The 8,010-nt window shown below is 43.3% G+C and overlaps 1 pseudogene; it reads right to left on the bottom strand.

The window, feature by feature from the left end:
• Positions 1 to 783: 783 nt before the first annotated feature.
• On the bottom strand, positions 784 to 1,674 carry LOC147731634 (zinc finger MYM-type protein 1-like; annotated as a pseudogene).
• Positions 1,675 to 8,010: the final 6,336 nt, after the last annotated feature.

The raw sequence follows: 8,010 nt of genomic DNA, 5'->3' as shown, positions 1-8,010 counted from the left end.
GTTTCCCTGGCAAAATGTGAGGCTGTGTCTTTACTTCTCTGATGCTGCTTTTCTGAATGATGGAAAGGACCAGCTTATTTTTTAAGACGATATTTCTGGTGGCCCACGTCAGCAAATCTGTCAATGGCTTCATTCAAATTTAGCTGCTCAACCTCATTAGGTACAAAAGCCATTATCATTAAATCACTGAGTCTCTTGTCTCCATATTTATTGTGCAATTTACTTTCACCCTTTTCATACAGGAGAAGAATGTCTCATTTGTAGAACTAGTAATAGGGAATGTTAGAACTAGATGTATTTGATCCAAAACCTGAGGAAACGCTCCTGGTAGATACATGAGATACTGCCTGGCACATTCTTGTCTGAAAGATACAATTTTGCAGTTTCCAGTTCGGATCATAGAAGACTTTAGATTACTGCAACCTCTGGACATTTGTCAACAATAACTAGTGCAGAGGAAAAGTAAAAAATATTTGTAACTTTTGGATTGAACATTCCAACGGAAGACACGAGTCCCATGTTGACTGTAAAAGAAGCCTCACACTCATTTACAAATCTATTGAAAGTAGAGAAATAAACTTCCTGCTTTAAGCGCTCAGACAATGGAGTTTGACTTTCTAAGGCATGAAAATGGCTTGGTGTTTTTCCTACAGAGGTACTAAGAAAATAATCTGTCAGATTGTTTCTCAATTTATGGTGTCTCTAAGGAGGAGCACTTGGATTGGATTTTTATTGCATCTCAATTTCATTCTGCTCTGCTAAGGCCTTAGCCTGACTTAACAATTAAGCCCACTGACTGTCTTGATGGAGTTTCACTAAATCATTTATTGCTGACTTAATTAGATCACATGCTCTTGGCAAGTCAAGGTCTTTGCTCTGTAGTACTTTGGATAGACTGTGAATCTTTCGGAGAACGAGTTCCATACATTGCATTGTAAGCAAGTAACCAAAGTTTTCAATGTTCTAAGAAGTCCTTTGGCTTGTATACTATCCTCCTTGTCACATTGTTCTGATTTAATTACATGGAGAACAATGATAATAGACTCAAATCGCTTCTGTTCTTTTCTAACACATGACTACCAGTAAAACTACTTCATACCTGAGTGTCCTTTTAGCTCCATTACATAAAGATTACTCTCTTCCTATGCTTTCACAAAGATCTCAAGCCTTAGTGAACTTTGTGAAAGAAAAACATAAACTGTGTGTAATGTTGAAAGGAAACCTTTTACTGGTTGTATATTAGTTACTGTTTGTGCGATGGTTATGGCAGTGTATATAAATTGCTTGTGATACAATCTCTCCTATTTTTGCTTGGACACCATTAAAACAGTCACTCATAATAGATGCTAAATCATAGCACTGTGCAACACATTTCTTCAAATCAAGATCAGCTTTCTGTACTGCTTCAGCAATGGCTGCAGTAAGGATGTAGCCATCTAACTTCGCCATATGGTATCACACTAGTGCATTCTCCTGAATATTTCCATCACAACCAACAAAGTGGATAATAAAACTCAGCTGCTCTTTTTCTGAGACATCTTTGGTTTCATCAACTACCACTGCAAAGTATTTTATCTCTTTTTTAACAATGTGTTCATTGACAAGGGTTGCCACCACAGATATCATGTAATTTTGGTAATCAGGAGAGTTATAGTGCCCATAACTCCTGGACATTTTTTCTTTTACCTCTAGTCTTATTCAGAAATAATCTCTAACAATTCAATAAATGTTCCCTATTGTGAGAATGCTCACTTTCACCCGTGGCACAGAATGCAGGCCCATGACGACCCAAGAAACATATTACCTTAAGCAGCTGCTCCACATGTTGTCTATTCTCAATTTCTTTCTCCGTACCTCTTCCTATCACGGAAAATCTGACTGCTGATGGTTTATAGGCTGCTGTAATCTTTAGAAGTTGGTCCAAGCAATAAATGACAATTTCTGCTTCTTTGTTAATGTTTGGACAGAGAACAAGTAAGATTTTTCAACTTTCTGAAGCTAATTTCAATGAATGTAACATTTCCAGGTTCACTTCCTCCTCCTGCCACAGAACCATCACTTTATTGCTGCATGCAAAACAATAAACAGCATCTTTAAGGACTGAATACTCTACCCAAGGATGGGTTTTGTAATCCTCATTAAACCCACAGCATGCAGTTAAGGGGAATAATTGAAGTTTTGGTTGCTGTGGGCCGCTATAATTATTCAGTGACAAGCCATCTACCACAAATTCACTTGCTGGGTGGCATTTTATTTGATTCAAGGTGCCTCTAATATGTCACTCCTCAAAAAAAGAGCTGATGATCACACGATGATGACAAGGCCAGCTTGTCACTGGCTGTATTGTCCTCACAGGATGATGGCAAGTCGAGCCACAGAGGTACTGTCATCTAAGCTGCCAACATAAGAAGATGAATCTTCAACCTCAGTGTGAAATGAACACTAAGCACTGTCAGCAGGTGGAGAAATAGCAGTGATCTCAACATTGGCAGCACTACCATCAGCACAGGGAGAAGCAGCTGCAATTGCCACAGATGATGTTTCAGGGATGTCATAAGAATGTGAAAATATGCTTTCACTGCTAGACAGAAGAGCATCAGACAACTCTTATGTTCTCTCACCTTCATTAGAACCTGTAGGAAGATCTTTGGTACTCCTTTTTTTAGTGAGCAAATCCAATATTGATCTTTGTTATGGATCTCTGGGTTTTGTGGTAGGGAAATACGTTTTCCTGTCTTCCTTTGTCTGCAGTTGAACTCAGCCATTCCACTGCTAAAATGTCAAAAATACAGAAAAAAGGGTTAGGCCATGGCATGCTAAACTGTACATAACAGTGAAGAAACATTGTACCATGCAGGGCAGGGGGAAGGTGGAAGGAGCATTGACTAGGACAACAGAGGGCAGGGAGGCGGTGGGTAGGGGCAGCAAGCTAATTACGCAGGGCAGGTGGGAAGGGCAGTGACAGAAGCACAGCAACACAGGGCTGGACGTGGTGGAAGGAGTATGGACTTGGAAAATGGAGGGCAAGGAGGAGGGGGGTTAAATGCAGCAAGTTTGGATGAGCTCAGCACAATGGACAATGCCAGCCCAGACCCTGTGTCCAGTCCCCCTGCTGTGCATTATGATCAACATCTTACTTTAGATTACAGAAGCCCTAGAAATTCACTGAAAAAAACAGAGGTTAAAGTGACATTATAGTAAGGAATTATAAGAATATCTAACTTTACATTAACAAAACCTTAGAAATTCACTGGAAAAGACAAATGTTAAAGGGGTGTTGTAGTTAGGTCACAATGTTACATAAAAAATACCATTTGAAACTGACAAAACCAGTGAAACACACTCTAAAGTAACTACAACTTGCATCTTTGCATGCACTGCTTTTTCCGTTAAGAGAGAAAGAGAGACACAGTCAGAGAGAGCCAGAGAGAGGGAGAAAGATATTTCTAAAAGAGTCAGAGGGGAGAAAAAAAGAGAATGAGATAATTTTGTCAGAACTGGGTTTTGGAAGGAATGGGCCTTTACAATTGACCAGATAGTTCATTCCTTAAAATGTCTCTGTTTGTTTTCTTGCTCTGGCAGGCTGGAGAGTGAGGAAAGTTGCCCACCCATAGTGAGATGAGGCGGGAAGCTTGAACGGGCCTTACTGATGGGGATGGGATGAGACCCACAAGCATCAACCAACATTATAGGGAGCTTTACCAATGTGTTTACAAGTGCCCTTGCAATCATATTGAAAGTCCTTTTAAAGTGTCAGACAGTGCTAACTCCTTTATTTATTTGTGCTCTTGTATAGCGCAGGACTTGACCCCCTTAGAGCCCAATCAAAATGTTTACGCTGTAAAATAGCTGATCTTTTCTTTAGGATGCGGAGAATAGATGGGTTTTTAAGGACTTCCTAAAAGACTGAAGGTTAGAGGTTTGTTTCAGAGTGGGAGGGAGTGAGTTCCAGAGAATAGGGCCTTTATAGAAGAGGGCTCAACCTCCTTGTCTAGCTCTCTTGACTCTGGGAACCTCTAGTAGCTGCTGACTACTGGAATGCAGGGAGCGTCCTGGGCGGTAGAGGTTGAATTTTTCGGTCAGATATTTGGGGCCAGTGCCAAACAAACACCTATGTATAGTGCAGCAGATTTTTAATTTGACACGTTGCCTAATCGGCAGCCAGTGGAGTTTGGTCAGAAGGGGACGTGATGGGGTCCTAGGTTGGGCATTGAGAACAAGTCTCGCCGCAGTATTTTGCGCCACTTGTAATCTTTTTAGTTGTTCCTCATTGGCCGAGATGTACAGACCATTACAATAATCAAGTCTACTGATGACTAGGGTCTGAACCAGTGTCTTCCTGTAGTTGTCAGGCAGGAATGGGAAAACTCTACGTAAGAGTCCAATGACACCGAAACAGGATCCAGCAACTTGACTAGTGTGTTCTTTCAGCAATAGTGCCTGATCTAACCGTACTCCGAGATTTTTTACAGATTGTTTCGGGTTAGGTGCAGGTCCAAGATCCGAGGGCCACCATTCTGGGGACCATAGAAGAGTGGCCTCCCCGAACAGCATGACCTCAGTCTTGCATACATTGCACTGGAGGCAATTTGAGGCCATCCAGTCCGACACTGTCCTCATGCCGTCAGCAAAACATTTTTGTAATGTGGGGGTGAGGGTCTGAAAAGGGAACAGGAGTTGGGTGTCATCGGTGTACGAGATCGGGGTGAACCCGTATGCTCTTACAATGTCTGCCAAGGGGGCCACGTACACATTGAATAGTGTCGGGCTTAGGCATGAGCCCTGTGGCACTCCCTTGGTGAGCTCCCTTGAGGTAGAATAGTGGGAGCCCAGTCTGACACCTTGCAGTCGACCTGAGAGAAAACTCTCCAGCCAGGACAGAGCCATGCCTCCTAAGCCCACCTCTCTCAAACGCCCGAGAAGTATCTCATGTGACACCGTATCAAAGGCAGCGGATAGGTCCAACAGCACCAGAATCTTAGAACCCCCTCCATCCAGTGACATCCTGATGTTATCGGTCACTGAAAGGAGGGCAAATTCGGTGCTGTGATGCGGTCTAAACCCAGATTGAGAGTGGTGTAGACCATCCACTGTCCATGGACGTGCTGCGTTCTTACGAATGGGGTTCACCACCGCCTTCTTCCACTCCATAGGCACCTGTCCTTCCTTTAAAGAAAGGTTTATGACTGATAGAATTTGAGGCCCAAGCAGGGCGCTCAGGGAGGCGACCATTTTTGCAGGCAAAAAATCATCAGGGGAACCTGATTTTATGTGGCTAATGAGGAGAGGTAGGTCTGAATCACTAACTGCCGGAAAGGTCATAAGTGAATTGTGTCCGCGTGCGGGCGAAAAGGGGAGAGTTAGGATGTTGTTCCCTTGACTGGGGGCCTTCATTATTTTATCATAAATCAGGTTAATCTTATTTTCGAAAAACAAAGGGATGTCGTCACATAAGGACTGAGAAAAGTCATCTGGGCTTACACTGGCCTCTGGTTTAGTAAAAGCCTGTAAGATTTTGAATAGTTCCTTAGAGGAATTGCCGGCCTCAGCTAGTTGCTGAGTGAGACTGTTCTTTCTGGCCTGCTTTATGTTTTTATAATATTTTGTTTGGGCGTCTTGATATGTTTTCTTATTTTCTTCTGTTCGGGTTTTCCTCCATATTTTTTCTAACCTTCTGCATCCCTGTTTCTCTGTTCTTAATGCTTCAGTGTACCATATTTCTTGTTTAGAGGAGGGGTATTGTTTCTGAAGTTTTAAAGGGGCTAGCGTGTCTATTGCTTCTTTAAGCGAATTGTTGAATTTAGACAATGCGGTCTCCACATTATCCGTATCGGTTACAGTTGGCCGTTTCCACACCCTATGCATCTCTTCTGCCGTAACTTTGTGCCACTGGTGGCGCCAGATTGGCGGGAGAGTGTTTTTTTGTTGGAGTTTGTTCATGCCCAGTAAAGAGAATTCCACTAAGAAGTGGTCAGACCAGTTAATCTGAGCAGCAGGTTGACATCGTACTTTGGGGCAGTTTGAGAAAATTAAATCCAAAGTGTGACCCCCCTATATGCGTGGGTCCACTATTATGTAATTCTAGACCTAAGGTGGATAAGTCTGCGAGCAGGGATTGGGTTTCTGGATATGTGGGGATGTCAACGTGAATGTTAAAATCTCCGAGAAGAATAAAATCTTCCTTTGCTTTGAAATGTGGGGCTAACAGCTCCAAAAGGGAGATAGTGAAGGCCGGATTGGGTCCCGGAGGACGGTAAACTAATGCTCCTTTCCAGAAGGTTTTTGCGGCAGAGCTAATCTTGAAAATCATTGTTTCTAATAGTGAGCTGTATTTTTGTTCTAGTGTAGTGACTTTCAGATGTTCTTTGTACAAGATTGCCAGCCCGCCTCCTATTATTTCCGGGCGATCTAGATGTAAAAATGTATATCCAAAAGGGACCCCTAATGCTATTACAGGGACTGTATGGGGTTAAGACAGGTTTCCGTTAAAAAGCATATGTCAGGCTGTAGCGTGTGAACAAGGTCCCATACTTCCAGGTAGTGTTTGGGGAGAGAACGTACATTCAGGAGAAAGCTTTTTAAGCCTTTTGATAATGTGGATTTTGCTTTCTTTGACCTAAGGGTCGGGTTGTCATAATAAGCTTGATAGGGACATTTAAAACAGGAAAAAGGTCCTTCTGGACATGGCCAGGGCTCTTTAATGCATCCTATCGAAGAAGATGGCCGTAAGTTTAATAAGGTCTAGGAAGAGTACCTGAGTTTTTCCGTCCTTTCCCGAGATGGTATAGGAAGAGTAGAGACCATGGCCCCTAGCCCCGTCCTGTCGCGGAAGGGCGCAGACGGGCAGGACTCTGGCTTGACTCAGGCGTGAGTCAGGCGTGTCCGCAAACGCGTCCGCTACGCGAAGGTAGATCCTCCTTTTTTATATGGAACTAGAGCGCACCAAAGCGCTTCCTTACCCCCAAGATGGCCGCTGTGGAGGCTTCGGTTTCCCGGGAGCACACCTTCAGCGTCTGTGCTCAGCTGAGAGTGAGCCCAGGCAGCAGTAAGCTGGCGCTACAGGTATGTGGTGATTCAAACACAATAAAAACGCTTTTAACTCAAGCGCAAATTCAACACACCCAGCGAGATAAAACGCAATTTAAATCTAGCGGTAAACAAATTGACAGTTTTAATATTGCAAAGGGATACAAGAGGACCTCCCGGCTTCCGCCTCAGGAGGGTGAATCAGAGTGACATTATTCATTGAACGTGTTATACATTTTATAAACAACCTGGGGGTTTATTTACAAGCCTCTTATGCCGTTGGTACCTCACGTTTTCCCATATTAAAAGAGATGTACCAGAGGCACAAGGGTCTTGTAAATAAGCTGCCTAGTGTGTTCCGAAGGTTGGGGAAGGGCATGCTTAGCTTGGTTAACTCCTGAGCTCTAGGACATAAGCTGAAGTGAGTGTAGGGACCATACCAATAGCCTGAGGAATGCTCCAAGGATGGGTTGGCACTCTTACTAGTAATGTGCTCCTTCAAGAGTGCTCAGTGAGTTGTGACTGCTGATGACATATGCTGTGACCTGCAGGTGAAGTGTTATAATAAAGGCAAAACCAAAGCATCCTTCTGAAGTTGGAATATTGAGTACTTTTCAAGTGGGTGAAAGTGACACTTCTACTGATAGTGCTTACGAAAATGCAAAGTGAAGTGCTATCTGAATGCAGTTGACCGTTCTCCACTGTTGTGCAGTTCCTACAAATCTATATAGGGTCTGCGCGTTTAGACAAAATAAACTGTGGTATTAGTGTCCAGACGGATACCAGACACCCCCCTGGATATGTTTCCCTATAGTCCAGCTAGCTCACTGTGCCACTATGTACCCTTCTTACCAAGGAGCATATAGTTTTCGGCAACTATTGAACATGACAACCCTGACCCCTCAGGGATCGTAGAAACAGTACAGTACTTTTTGCTCAGTCACTTGTGCTCACCTTGTCCCAGGGAGATTCACAGAATAAATG

The sequence above is a fragment of the Lissotriton vulgaris genome, chromosome 2_1 (assembly GCF_964263255.1).
Source record: "Lissotriton vulgaris chromosome 2_1, aLisVul1.2, whole genome shotgun sequence".
NCBI classification, from domain to species: domain Eukaryota; kingdom Metazoa; phylum Chordata; class Amphibia; order Caudata; family Salamandridae; genus Lissotriton; species Lissotriton vulgaris.
Note: the sequence above shows the minus strand (reverse complement) of the source record. Positions and strands in the feature narration are given on the sequence as shown.